Raw genomic sequence first — 15,377 nt, 5'->3', positions numbered from 1 at the left:
GCAAGTAGCAGGTGAAGAGGAGTTGATTGGCAGATGTCAAATAGGAGAGAGAAGAGTGGAGTTAGTCAACAAGGCTGGAGGTAATTATGAAGCTACAAATCTTTGAATCTTATAAGGAAGGGAAGTGGGAAGTGAAATGTAGAACCTGAGGGAGAGATGGTTGTAAAATAGGGGACCCTGGGGGGAGAGGAGTGGGAAGTGAACGGGTGGAGGAGCAACTAGATGGCAGCGGAGTGGAAAGAAAGGAGATGGAGGTTACTGAAATTGTTCAATGTTCATGACATTGGGTTGTAGGCTACCCAGCAGTATATGAGATGACGTTATTCCCGTTTGCCCGTGGCCTCATTCTGGCAGTGGAAGAGGCAAATAATAGGCAGTTTGGTAAGGGAATGGGAAAGGAAATTAAAATGGTTAACAAGTACTGAGACGGGTTTACATGCACCTTCTTCAACTGATCTATGCATTTGGTGCTCCTGGTATGTCCCTTCTGTGTCGGCCAGACTAAACATGGTGACTTTGTCACATACTTATGCTCTCTTCGCCTGGACCAGCTGAAGCTCCAGGTTTCTAATCATTTATATTCCTATTCCCTGACTCATCTGTCAATTAACCCGTCTGCTCGTCTGGATCTACCTCTCACTTTCTTGCCGCACCCCCTCCCTTTGCCTCTTTCCACCAGCTATCTTCCCTCAACTCCATTAGTCTGAAGAAGATTCACCACCTGAAACGTCATCTGTCCACTTTCCTCCACAGATGCTGCCTGACCTGCTGAGTTCCTCCAGCAGTTTGTTGCTGTAGAATGAAGGTTGCTCTGCTGCATATCAAAACATTCTTCAAATGGATCCACTGCCACGAGCAAGAGAGATGACATGACCTTGTTCAGAATGTCAAATAAGGAGGAGTAATGTAGTAATTGGAACATCTTACTTGGAATTCATTGCTTTAGCCCTCAAATTGGGCTTATGGACTGCAGCATGACCAAAATAACACGTGAAGTTTATTAATATCCTCGATATGACAACAAGTAATCTTTCCGCCTTGACCTGTCTAGCCTTTTGCTGTGGTTAACCATGCATCCTATAACTTCAGCCTGCATGGTGGGATTGCATTTCTCTGTTTCCATACTTACTCATTTATAACTAAAGAATTGCCAGCAGCAGTTTCTTTACCTGAGGCTGCATGTTAGCCTTCAAGCCAAGGATCCATTTTTGCCCCTTCCTATTTCTCATTTATGTACATCATACATGGCTTTCATACACATGCCGACAGCACTCGGTTTTATCTGACTCTTCAGCTATCTTCAAATACAAACTGTTCAATGTTCAAGGTAGTCCAATGTCCAAGCTAATTGAACAGAAATTTTACTGAACTAAATAATGGTAAAACCAGAACCAGTTACTGCTCCAATCCTCAACTACCAACTCTGTCTTTCCCTGGGAACTATGAAATTGATCTAGGCTGTTTACAACCTTGGTGTCATACTTGCCTCTGAGTTGTGCTTAAATAATCATTTAGGTTCCATTTGATGAACACAATTTATCTAAATTCATGAGGATTTATAAAATGGAGAAAGGGCATTTTTTTACCTTTGATACTAAATTTAATTTTAATTTGGAATTGGTTAACATTTGCAATTGTAATGATTATGAATTAAGGATTTCCTTAGTTCTATTTTATTGAAAGCTGCAAATCTGAAATTAAAGAAAAATTATAAGCTTGGGTCAGGCAGCATTTATGTAGAGAGGAATATATATCCGTTCAGGTTAACGGTCGCGACAATATAATATAAATAAATGTAATTTCTTACCACATAAAACAAAAATTAAATATGTAAAAACTTTAATGTTTATTTCTGGCTGATAAATATAAATGTTTGCAATTACCAATTTTGATTATAACAGTTCGATGTATTCCTTTGGTTCTTAAGAAGTCAAATCCTCAGCTTTGTCAAAGTACATGTTTGATTTTGTGCTGATTTTTTACTATAATACCAACAGACCAATATAAGTGATTTAGTAACTGCTCTTGCTGATTGAACAAAGCAGATTTATGTTTCTTTAGCACATATAAATGTTTCAAACTGTCATATGTAACATGGACCACGATTTTAAGGAATCAGAACATATTTAGATAAAACCATGAGTATTTCTAACCAGGGTCTTTTTTATCATGAAGTGGAGATTTCATTATTTTACATTTGGTGTCAAATACGCCAAACAAAAGTATCAATGAGCTAATGTATTTTTGATAACATCAAATGTTCTTCCATTATTTTCCCCAAATAAAAGGATCCTTAATAAATGAGTTAAATGGATTACTTATTAGTTTACCTGATCTGCATTTGCATTATTTCAAAAAAGCAGTTTTGCCATAACAGATATGCTCAACATACAACACAGATTTATTTATTGAAAATGAAGCAACCATCTCCACAAATCGATAAAGTACAACAGTATGACAAAAGGACACAAGTGCTGGAACAACTCAGCGGGTTTGGCAACATCTCTGGAGAACATGGTTATGTGACATTTTGGGTTGGGAACCTTCATCAGACTGTGTCCGCAACAGAATAACAGTTTGTAAAACCATTTTTATATGAGAATCAAGCTGTTAGCAAAGGTGGGCATTTTCATCCAATTTAATGGATGGGTCACTTGAAATAAAAAAAATTAAAAAGCTGCATTTTAAGGAAAGAGAAACAGTTAATGTTTCAAGTCTGCAACTCTTCATCAGAACTGGGGGTGGGAGAAAAAACATGTTAGCTAGGTGGGACAGGGCAGTGTGTGGAACAGCACGAATTTCTCTGAAAGGGATGAAATAATGTAGCCATGAAAAGGCAGTTAAGCACCTTTGTCTGTGTTCCTTTGTCCACCCTTTGCCTTTCCCCACCTGTTTTACCCAAAGATTAACTTGTTTTATCAGTTCTGACGAAGGGTCTCAGATTGAACAATGTTGCTGCTGGGTGAGCAGAACATTAACTTGCCTGTTGATTTTATTCCATTTTTTTTTCTCTGCAAAATTTGTCACCTTTCTTGACATTACCAAAAGTACTCTGAAATTATAAGTAGAGAGAACTTTTCCCTTTTATCAGGTTTTACAATTTATAATCGTACAAGGGTGACCAGGCATCTGCATTCAGCAGCTACACTATAGTGCATTTACTTTATAGGGATGTAGAAGAAACAGAAAAGTATGCTTTCTCAGACTGTTATATTTCAATTTTCTGCATGGATCTTTCCCTTCATTTGGTAGAAAATTAAAATGTATTATTTTTGTGTAACTTTGCATACTCTTTGCTTCACACAAAATGAATACTGGGAGTCGCAATAAATCACAATTTATCCACATGTACATTCACCAAATTTACTTTGTGTGGATTTTCATGGTATTAATGAAACCAGAAGTTTTTTATCCCCATTGTATTAAAGATAGAAGGAAAGATAATGATTATTTTGGAATTTATTTAGTTCTATAACATCTCCAAACATTATAATGCAAGGAATTATATTTGATGTGCATAAACTGCTGTTAGGCAGACATGACATTCATTTTGCACATTGCAAATTTTATATGAATTTTAAGTGTACAATTGCATTCTCATATTGTCTAAATGCAGTGAAACATTCGAAGACAGAGAAGATGAATGGGCATGAAGCAGTGATTCAACCATAAGAAGAACTGAAAGATATCCTGGCTGTTGTTATAGTTAGTGGTGTAGTGCGTGGGTCTCAAAAGGAGGCACGAAGTACAGTGTTTTGAGAGGCACCTTTTATTATGTTCCTCCCGGTTGTAGGGAAGTCCAAACGAGAGAAAGATGGCATCCAAACCCCTGCCTTTAAACCCTCTGGCTAAGGGCCGCCTCCGGACTGAACCACTCCTATGCCGAGGGGTTCGACACTATGATGGCACGACCCTTGGGAGCCGCCACAGTGGTCTATATCTAGAAGGCATAGTTTTAGGATGAGGTTGGTGAATTAGGACAGAAGAAATTACTTCATACAGAGTCTTGTGACCATTTGCAATTCTGTACCTCTAGACTGAGCATGTGCAATCAATTAGTGTGTTGAAAACTGATAAATGTTAAAGTACTAAGCTAGGTTCAAGGCTGGAAAGAAGAGTCTGTCCCACTTGGTGATTTTTTTCAGCGACTGACCTATCAGGTCACCGAAAAATACGCGGCATGATGACGTGTGATGCGGCGTGATGACGTATGACGCACTGTGTTTGTTCAAGTGTTGCAACATTTTTTTGTCGCTGCTGGATTTTGAAATGTTCAAAATCTTTTGCCGACATTGATATGACGCCGGCAGTCGCCGAAAAAATCGCCAAGTGGGATAGGCCCTTTAAAGCAGTTAAAGCAGTTCACTTACAATCCTGGCAAATGCCAGGGCCTCGCACCATATCAAGCCAGCTCTATCTTTTAATTTTGTGATTGATTTCATATTAATAGTTAAGGGCCTGCCCCACTTTCACGTCCTAATGCACGACCTCTGCTGAGTTTGCCCTTGACTCATACTCGCAGCATGGTCGTCACGAAGTCGTAGGTAGGTCGTAGCAGGCCGTGATGCTAGTAGTAGGTACTCGTGGCATCTAGTAGGTCGCGGCGTTTTTTCTAGCATGATGAAAAATGTCCACGTAAAAAAGGTCGTGAATTAGGTCGTGAAAGTGGGACAGGCCCTTTAATAATTCCTATTGTTCCTAAAAACAATGGTTTACGTCGATTCTCAGGGTTCTTTTATGTTTCAGGGTACAGTTTAATTGACTAGTTGGTTTTGGCTGAAGTCACAGAATGTGTGATTTATGCCATATTCCTTATTCCTATGATCATATTGTGAATAAAACTCGTAAGGCAACACGGTTGTAGAAAGTGAGAAGTTGATCTTGTGCGGATTAGTTACATTGTAAATAATATTTGGTAAATAGTATAATTTCTTAGGGTCTGAGATCTTAGTTGATACCATGCTGCCAGTCTTGGTTAATCAATGCACATTTCTTCTTTTGTAGAAAGCACAGCAATAAGAGAGGACATCCACTGGCCACATTACTGCCTTTGATTGTTTGTAAATGGAAGGGCTTACATTTACGTGGTTGAGAAAGCAGGCCAGTTCCAGCTGAGGGTTTGTGCAAGACTTATTCATTCACACAATTCTGTTCGGTAAAAGGGCACACAGTGCTGGAGTAACTTAGCGGGTCAGGCTGCATCCCTGGAAAACATGGATTGATGACGTTCCAGGTCGAGACTGAAAAAGTCATCTGTCCATGTATCCCAGGAATGCTGTCTGACCCGCTGAGTTACTCCAGCACTTTGTGTCCTTTTGTGTATTAACCAGCATCTGCAGTTCTTTGTTTGTCATTTGTTTGGTATCCAGTCATTTAGAACAGATGTCAAAGACTGACATTTAATGCTGAGGACAAGATGCTAACATTTCTTGTTTCTGTCCCCACAGGTACAACAGAAGCAGCTCTTGGGTCCTCAAAACTGTGGGCAGCAACTGGGTGAACTGGAGCCACGACTGCGATGGACATAAAAGGCAAAGCTCCTGTTGGAGGTCATGTTACATCTATCCAGAGCCCAGCCAATGTTTCCGTGTAACTAAACATCTTCAATGTTTCCTTGTAACTGGCAACATCCCAGTAACCTATTTAACCCTTGTGGTGTAATTGCATCTTTTCTGTTATGTGATGATCAGAAATGTAAATAGTACTCAGTCTATGGCCAAGTAGCAATGAATAGAATTCTACTATGACATCCTGCTCTTGTTCTGTACGTTGGCCAATAAAAGACAGTATATTTTTCCACCTTAACCATCCTGATATCACCAATTAATTATCAATTATTATCAGAGATTCCTGGACATGCTCTTCCCAGTTTCTCTGATGCTTTAATATGTAGCAATGTTGCAACATTTAAAAAAATCGTCTGCAATTTATCCCATCAGATAAAGCATAAAAAGAAGTTTAATTTGAAACCTAATTCACTTACATATCTTCAGTATTAAAAATGTTATGGCCATTTTCATAATCGGAAATTAGCATCTTGTTCCCTATTGCTTTTCCATTGACTGAACACAAAAGCTGTGATCGAGGACTGTCAAAAGCCCTTAACTTTCTTAAAAATTAAGAGAACTGAAAGAAATGTTCAGTTATTATAGATTGAAGCATTCTGAAACAATTATGAAACAATCTTACTTGGATGACCTAAAATTAATGCATATAATTAGTTAGTTACCTAATTGTAGCTAATTACAAAATTCAATTACTAGATCTAAACATCTATCCATTTCTTAAGAAAAGATTTTTAAATAGCCTAAGTGTACAAATAACATTCACACAAGAATTCACAATATAACATGATTTTTAAATCTCATTGTCATGAATTTATAGGCCAAATGGAAGGAATTTAATGTTTAATTCCCGTAAAGCAAGTTTATATGTAAAATAAACGATTTACCCTACGTTTTGTCCCCTACGTGAGAATCGTCCCGTTGTCGGCGTTAGAAGTTGCTTTTTTATTTTACTCCAGCGATTAAATTGACCCGCGATTTTTTTTTTTAAACTTCCGAGAACGGAAGTCAGACCGATTTTTCAGCATCAGCAAGCAGCCCGAGAAAATATATCTCGGACAGGCAGGAGAAAACCGCATTTTAATCCCGCCCCCCCCCTCCCTCAAAGGCGCCAAAGTGGCGCACACGGCCAGTGGCAGAATTGCAGCGCCGCTGAAGATAAGTATTGTAACATACCTATAATATGTAAGGTTGGAAGTTTTCACATACAAGGAATTTGCCTTGGTGCCCCGCACGCAAGTGACAGTTAGGAATGATACATAAAACATTAAACATTAATAATAAAACATTATTGATCAAACATGTGCATTAAATATAATACCAGAGCAAAAGGAGGCTACAAATGTTTGGTTATTGAGTAGAGCTACTACTCGTGGAAAAAAGGAGTTTTGATGTCTGGCTATGGCAGCTTTGACAGTCCAGAGTCGCCTTCCAGAGGGAAGTGATTCAAAGAGTTTGTGGCCAGGATGAGAGGGGTCCGAGATGATCTTACCCGCTCGCTTCCTGGCCCTTGCAGTGTACAGTTCGTCAATGGAGGGAAGGTTGCAGCTAATAACCTTCTCAGCTGATTGGACGATTCGCTGCAGCCTCCGGATGTCGTGCTTGGTGGCTGAGCCAAACCAGACCATGATGGAGAAGCTGAGGACAGACTCTACGGTGGCCGTATAGAATTGGACCATCATTGCCCGTAGCAGATTATGCTTCCTCAGCTGCCGCAGGAAGTACATCCTCTGTTGTGCCTTTTCGACTGTGGAGTCAATGGTAGCCCCCCACTTAAGGTCCTTGGAGATGAGTAAGTTAAATTTACTACCAAAATCATGTGCCTGGATGTTAAAATGTAGCAGTGTTTGCAATAGATCAGAACTTTTCATTTTTCCCTTATACAGAAAACTAGGCAGGTAACTTCATACTTAATGATAGAAGCTGTCTGCTCTGCCATAAACCAGCTGGTAGGCTAATGCAAATAGGGACTAGGATGATTAGGTTTAAACTTTACTAATTTTGTTATGTTCCCAACCAACAGGTTTAATGGTTAACTATTATTTATCAAAGGATAAAACCTTTGAGCAGAGGCAGGTAATCACAGAGCAGCTGACAATTGCAAATTCCAGAAGGCTCATTTAATAGACACGCAGCTTTTTCTCAACAATAAGTAAGTACTTGTGCGGTAAATACAAAGAGTAGATTAAGTATAACAATTGCCAATAGTGTCAGATGTTAGAAATGCATTGTTTCTGGTACTAGAGTGCATAGACCTGATTGTTAAAATGTACTTTTGTAACTAGTAAATTAGTTAAGCTAATGGTTGGGGTCTCATAAGCAATCTGAAGGTTTGAAATATTGAATCCATATTCAGCTTTCCATTGCAATAAACTGTAATTGAGGCCGCACAAGAGGATCATGACATGCATCGCGCACCGTATAGCTATAATCTTGCATGTTAAGGGCTTTGTTACAGACTGTTGATATCAAGAGCTCTGTGTGTTTTTAATAGACCACAAGTTCTTTCTCAGATAGTGAAGAGGCAATTGTTTGCCTGGTTTTATCATGTGCCAAGCACAGGGCAGTGTTTTATTTTGTTCTGCAATCATAAATGTTTCAATATAAGCTTATTGTTTAAATATAGCAAGGAAATTCTGGCTAAGAATGAATATTTTCATATCTAAGAATTTTGTACTGTATCACAAATCATCTGAAATTGTTATTATTTGAATTAATTTATTCAGATTTAGGACGCTGATGACTCCTGGTTCATAGTTCTAACCTATATCGAACGATCCATCTGACTGGCTGCAGCTTGGACTTTTCTGATATTTTCTGCGCACGGAATTGTAGTTAATGTGTGATATACAACTGAATAACATTTAGCTTATCTTCACGTGATCTCCATTGACTGACTGGAGATCATAGCATAAAATGAAAACGGACAGAGAAACGGTCACAATTTCTGCAGTTGGAGTATCTGTAGAGATTTCAAAGTCAGCAGTAATTTAAAATTGATTTTAAAAAACTGCGGCTGCTGGAAATCTAAACCAAAAATAGAAATTCTGGATAATCTCAGCAGACCAGGCAGCATCTGTGGAAGGAGGAACATTTAGAAACATAGAAAATAGGTGCAGGAGTAGGCCATTCGGCCCTTCGAGCCTGCACCGCCATTCAATATGATCATGGCTGTTTTGCAAATATTTACTGCTTCAGGCTGTGATTTCTAGATGAGTTCTGACAAAGTGGTGCAGATCCGAAACATCGACTATTTCTCTTAGCAACAGACGATGTCTGATCTGCTGAGTTATTTCAGCACTTTCTGTTTTCGTTCCAAAATCACCAATTAGCATTTCATGGTTTTCAATGATCGTTTTCATGAATAACCTCAAACTTCTATGGAGCCATCTTTGCCATTGAAATGTGGTCTTTGGAATCTTCTCTCTGGAGTAGTGTTGTACTCTGACTCTTTGGCCACTATATCTTTATCTCTTAGTTATCATTTCGTGAACAACAGAATGATTGTAGCTTGAAAAGATTACACGAGGTATGGTTCAGTGGGTTGAGCAGGGTTTTGTGAATATACTGTGAGCAACAGCCTACACCAAACTATGTATATTGCAGACTTGTGTATAAACCAACCTACACTTATTTAATTTGGTCCCTGCACCAGCTAATGATCTTAACTGGCTTTTGGCCAACAGCATCATAAAAACATTTTCAGCAGCTGAAACATATATAGGAAACTTTAAACCTCGGTGACTTTTCACCAGTGAACAGCTGTTTCATTACATATGCCACTGCATTTTCCAAGTATCTTTACGTCATCAGAAACATTTCCAACAATAGAATTCTTCCTATTCCAACCTTCTCTATCCAAGGTATGTGAAAGTCACTAAAAAACAAACCAAAAATATAACTGAGGAAACAAAATAAAATATACAATGGGGAAAAAGTGAAATGGTTAACTTTTGGTTCATGAATTTAACTCTTGTTTCCTGTTCATTACCTCTGCCCATATCAGTATCTCCCTGCTATCCTCACAACCCTTTTTCCCCAATTAGCCCAGTCTCCTGGCAAAGTTAAGAAATAAGATTTTCAGGCTAAAAGTAACCTCACCCTCGGCCATCGATCTGGGGAACGATCAACATCAGCAGCAAGATTAATCAAACTAACCAGGAAATTTCAGCAGTCATTTTCCGAGAATCTAAGCCGGCACTCAGCCATTTTTAAAGCTAGCGTGACAAACAACAGAACAAAGCCATGTTTAAGTTCCCCATCCTTTATCTTTTGTCAGCTAATTCCTGTGAAAGATGAAACTCCTGGTATATATGGCAGTGTTTTCAACTCCAAAGCTCATCACATAAAGGTTGACATTTGAATGCACTCTACCAAGTGTGTAGCTGGAGATACTGTACATTATTTAGGATGTCATTGTTCATCCACAGACTCACATCCATCCATTAACACAGGTGGATATGAGAACAGTTGTGGCACTATTTGAAGAAGAGCAGAATGATCTGGGTGTTAGCCAACTTCCTTTGCTCAGACATGACAGTAAAGATATTTTTACTGTTCAGTCATCTCCCTGTTTTTTTAATGGAATTTTGTTTTGTGGAAAATGACTCAGTTTAGCCTACTTAAAATTCCCACGCTTGTTTTCAAATCCATTCAAAGCCGTGTCCTTTATCATCTCTATAGCAACTCTCTGAGTAGTCTGCACCATTCCAGTTCTGATCTTTAGGGCCATTCTGATTTCCATGCCTATAGCCGCATGGACCTTGTGAAACTTTCCCACTTTCCTGTCCAAAGTCCTTGATATAAACCTTGCTTTTACAGTGCTTTTGATGATCTGACATAATGTGGCTTTGTGTGCTTGGCTGTCAAATTACATTTGATTATCACTCCTGTGAAGTACCTTGGGATATCTTACGCTATGGGATCTCGTATAAACATTCCAGGGATGGGTGATTTAAACTTCATGGCCACAAGAAAAACTTTGTGGTTGTTTTCTTTGCAACCTGCCTTAACTACCTCTTAGTACCTGCCTTAACTATCTCTTTGGCAGTTTATAAAACAAAAAGAAAAAAGCAGATACCATCATTACATTTAAGAATCATTTAGATAGGTACATGGATCGAATAGGTTTAGAGGGATATGGGCCAAATGCAGGCAGGTGGGACTAGTGTAGATGGACAATAGGTGCAGGAGTAGGCCATTTGGTCCTTCGAGCCAGCACCGCCATTCAATGTGATCGTGGTTGATCATCCACAATCATTACCCCGTTCTTGCCTTCTCCCCATATCCCATGACTCCGCTATCTTTAAGAGCTCTATGAATGAATAATAAGTTTATTGGCCAAGCATTCACATACAAGGAATTTGCCTTGGTGCTCCGCCCGCAGTGACAACATGACATACAGTGACAGTTAGGAATGATACATAAAACATTAAACATTAATAATAAAACACTATTGATTAAACATGCATTAAATAAAATACCAGAGCAAAAGGAGGCTACAGATTTTTGGCTATTGAGTAGAGCTACTACTCGTGGAAAAAAGTTGATTTTATGTCCGGCTGTGGGAGCTTTGACTGTCCGGAGTCGCCTACCAGAGGGAAGTGATTCAAAGAGTTTGTGGCCAGGGTGAGATGGGTCAGAGATTATCTTCCCACTCGCTTCCTGGCCCTTGCAGTGTACAGTTCGTCAATGTAGGGAAGGTTGCAGCCAATAACCTTCTCAGCTGATCGGACAATTCGCTGCAGCCTCCGGATGTCGTGCTTGGTGGCAGAGCCAAACCAGACCATGATGGAGAAGGTGAAGATAGACTCTACGATGGCCGTATAGAATTGGACCATCATTGCCTGTGGCAGATTGTGCTTCCTCAGCTGCCGCAGGAAGTACATCCTCTGTTGTGCCTTTTTGAATGTGGAGTCGATGGTAGCCCCCCACTTAAGGTCCTTGGAGATGATGGTTGCCAGGAACTTGAAAAACTCCACGGATGTGACTTTGGTGTTGTTGCTGGTGAGTGGGATCAGGGGAGCTCTCCTAAAGTCTACATTCAATTCCACTGTCTTAAGAGCATTGAGCTCCAGATTGTTGCGATGGCACCAGGACGCCAGCTGTGTCAGTTCCTGTCTTTAGGCAGTTTCCTCCCCATCCTGGATCTGTCCAATCAGGGTTGTGTTGTCCGTAAACTTGAGAAGCTTGACAGAGGAGTCAGTGGAGGTGCAGTCATTGGTGTAGAGATAGTAGAGGAGAGGGGAGAGTATGCAGCCTTGCGGTGCTCCTATGCTGAGGGACTGCGGATCCCAGATGTGCTTTCCCAGCCTCACATGCTGCTTCCTGTCTGTCAGGAAGCTGGTGATCCACCGACAGAAGGGTTCAGGCACAGTCAACTCGGAAAGGTTGGAGTGTAGTAGTTCTGGCACAATGGTGTTGAATGCAGAGTTAAAATCAACAAACAAAATCCTCGCATAGGTCCTCTGGCGGTCTAGGTGCTGGAGGATGAAGTGCAGGACCAGGCTGACTGCATCATCCACAGATCTATTGGCCCAAAATGCAAACAAAAGTCGAGCAGGAGGTTCATGTTATTTTTCAGCTTGGCCATCACGTCTTTCAAGGGACTTCATGACTACAGAGGTCAGTGCGACAGGCCTGTAGTCATTAAGACCAGTAGAAACATAGAAAATAGGTGCAGGAGTAGGCAATTCGGCCCTTCGAGCCTGCACCGCTATTCAATATGATCATGGCTGATCATCCAACTCAGTATCCTGTACCTGCCTTCTCTCCATACCCCCTGATCCCTTTAGCCACAAGGGCCACATCTAACTCCCTCATAAATATAGCCAATGAACTGGCCTCAACTACCTTCTGTGGCAGAGAATTCCAGAGATTCACCACTCTCTGTTTGAAAAATGTTTTCCTCATCTCAGTCCTAAAAGATTTCCCCCTTATCCTTAAACTGTGACCCCTTGTTCTGGACTTCCCCAACATCGGGAACAATCTTCCTGCATCTAGCCTGTCCAACCCCTTAAGAATTTTGTACGTTTCTATAAGATCCCCCCTCAATCTTCTAAATTCTAGCGAGTACAAGCCGAGTCTATCCAGTCTTTCTTCATATGAAAGTCCTGACATTCCAGGAATCAGTCTGGTGAACCTTCTCTGTACTACGGCAAGAATGTCTTTCCTCAGATTAGGAGACCAAAACTGTATGCAATACTCCAGGTGTGGTCTCACCAAGACCCTGTACAACTGCAGTAGAACCTCCCTGCTCCTATACTCAAATCCTTTTGCTATGAATGCTAACATACCATTCGCTTTCTTCACTGCCTGCTGCACCTGCATGCCTACTTTTAATGACTGGTGTACCATGACACCCAGGTCTCGTTGCATCTCACCCTCGTTGCATCTCCCCTTTTCCTAATCGGCCACCATTTAGATAATAGTCTACTTTCCTGTTTTTGCCACCAAAGTGGATAACCTCACATTTATCCACATTATACTGCATCTGCCATGCGTTTGCCCACTCACCCAGCCTATCCAAGTCACCTTGCAGCCTCCTAGCATCCTCCTCACAGCTAACACTGCCCCCCAGCTTTGTGTCATCCGCAAACTTGGAGATGTTGCATTCAATTCCCTCGTCCAAATCATTAATATATATTGTAAATAGCTGGGGTCCCAGCACTGAGCCTTGCGGTACCCCACTAGTCACTGCCTGCCATTGTGAAAAGGACCCGTTTACTCCTACTCTTTGCTTCCTGTCTGCCAGCCAGTTCTCTATCCACATCAATACTGAACCCCCAATACTGTGTGCTTTAAGTTTGTATACTAATCTCTTATGTGGGACCTTGTCGAAAGCCTTCTGAAAGTCCAGATATAACACATCCACTGGTTCTCCCTTATCCACTCTACTAGTTACATCCTCGAAAAATTCTATAAGATTCGTCAGACATGATTAACCTTTCATAAATCCATGCTGACTTTGTCCAATGATTTCACCACTTTCCAAATGTGCTGCTATCCCATCTTTAATAACTGATTCTAGCAGTTTCCCTACTACCGATGTTAGACTAACTGGTCTGTAATTCCCCGTTTTCTCTCTCCCCCCCCCCCCTTTTTAAAAAGTGGAGTTACATTAGCTATCCTCCAATCCTCAGGAATTACTCCAGAATCTAAAGAGTTTTGAAAAATTATCACTAATGCATCCACTATTTCTGGGGCTACTTCCTTAAGTACTCTGGGATGCAGAGTATCTGGCCCTGGGGATTTATCGGCCTTTAATCCATTCAATTTACCTAACACCACTTCCCGGCTAACCTGGATTGCACTCAGTTCCTCCATCTCATTTGAACCCCGGTCCCCTGCTATTTCCGGCAGATTATTTATATCTTCGTTAGTGAAGACAGAACCAAAGTAATTATTCAATTGGTCTGCCATGTCCTTGTTCCACATGATCAATTCACCTGTTTCTGACTGCAAGGGACGTACATTTGTTTTAACTAATCTTTTTCTCTTCACATATCTATAAAAACTTTTGCAGTCAGTTTTTATGTTCCCTGCCAGTTTTCTTTCATAATCTATTTTCCCTTTCCTAATTAAGCCCTTTGTCCTCCTCTGCTGGACTCTGAATTTCTCCGAGTCCTCTGGTAGGCTGCTTTTTCTGGCTAATTTGTATGCTTCATCTTTTGTTTTTATACTATCCCTGATTTCCCTTGTAATCCACGGATGCACTACCTTCCCTGATTTATTCTTTTGCCAAACTGGGATGAACAATTGTTGTAGTTCATCCATGCAGTCTTTAAATGCCTTCCATTGCATATCCACCGTCAACCCTTTAAGCATCAATTGCCAGTCTATCTTGGCCAATTCACATCTCATACCCTCAAAGTTACCTTTCTTTAAGTTCAGGACCATTGTTTCTGAATTAACAATGTCACTTTCCATCCTAATGAAGAACTCAACCAAGGGGCCACGCACAACAGGACTGCTAACTAACCCTTCCTCATTACTCAATACCCAGTCTAGAATAGCCTGCTCTCTCTTTGGTTACTCTACATGTTGGTTTAGAAAACTATCCCGCATACATTCCAAGAAATCCTCTTCCTCAGCACCCTTGCCAATTTGATTCACCCAATCTATATGTAGATTGAAGTCACCCAATATGATCATGGCTGATCATCCAAAATCAGTACCCCGTTCCTGCTTTCTCCCCATACCCTTTAATTTTGTCAGCCCTAAGAGCTATATCTAACTCTCTCTTGAATACATCATTGCACATTCTAGCTGACTATGAACACTCTGTAACTGGGTTTTACATAAAGCTTACTTGTATTGGGCATAAGAGCATAGTGCTGCAGATTATAATTTCTAGGTCATAGTCTTTTCAGATAATTCAGCATATTGAATGGTAGTGCTGGCTCAAGGGGCCGAATGGCCTACTCCTGCACCTATTTTCTCTGTCAATCAGTCTTCAAAGCAGAATTCTGCTCTGTGTAGGCAGTTTACAAACAACACAAATCTTGAATACCAGGGCAGTTGAGAGCCAGATGCTGAGACCTGTTCTGCTGTTAGTACGTGGCTATTTTCCCTGCTATCATGAAGGTTGAGCAGAGAATTGTTTAAAAGATACAAGAGCATGAGTGGTTTGGACAGGGTAAATAGAAGAGAGCTGCATCTTTTCAGTACAAAAAAAGAAAAAAATATAGCTTCATACTTTTTTTGTAAATTTATGACTTTTGGCCATTATTTTAACCATGCACAAATAAATCTTATTGATTAGCATAAATTATTATTTACCAAGCATATCATAATAGTTCTGAAGTGCAGTTG

The 15,377-nt window shown here is 40.3% G+C and overlaps 1 protein-coding gene across 3 annotated transcripts in view; it reads left to right on the top strand.

Annotated features, from left to right (window-relative positions):
• Positions 1-15,377, top strand: part of LOC116979607 (aldo-keto reductase family 1 member A1-A-like) — a 95,910-nt gene that overhangs the window by 39,573 nt on the left and 40,960 nt on the right. For 2 of the 3 annotated variants that reach the window (XM_033031225.1, XM_033031205.1), the window contains exons 2-3: positions 5,448-5,589; positions 7,588-7,716. The gene's annotated coding sequence lies outside the window, so the exon portion shown is untranslated. Of the gene's footprint in view, positions 1-5,447; positions 5,590-7,298; positions 7,514-7,587; positions 7,717-15,377 lie in introns of those variants that run through there. The other variant, XM_033031214.1, reaches the window with a different exon arrangement.

This window comes from Amblyraja radiata, chromosome 1 (genome assembly GCF_010909765.2).
Source record: "Amblyraja radiata isolate CabotCenter1 chromosome 1, sAmbRad1.1.pri, whole genome shotgun sequence".
Taxonomy (NCBI): Eukaryota; Metazoa; Chordata; class Chondrichthyes; order Rajiformes; family Rajidae; genus Amblyraja; species Amblyraja radiata.
The sequence above is the reverse complement of the archived record's forward strand: the minus strand, read 5'-3'. Positions and strand labels throughout refer to the sequence as shown.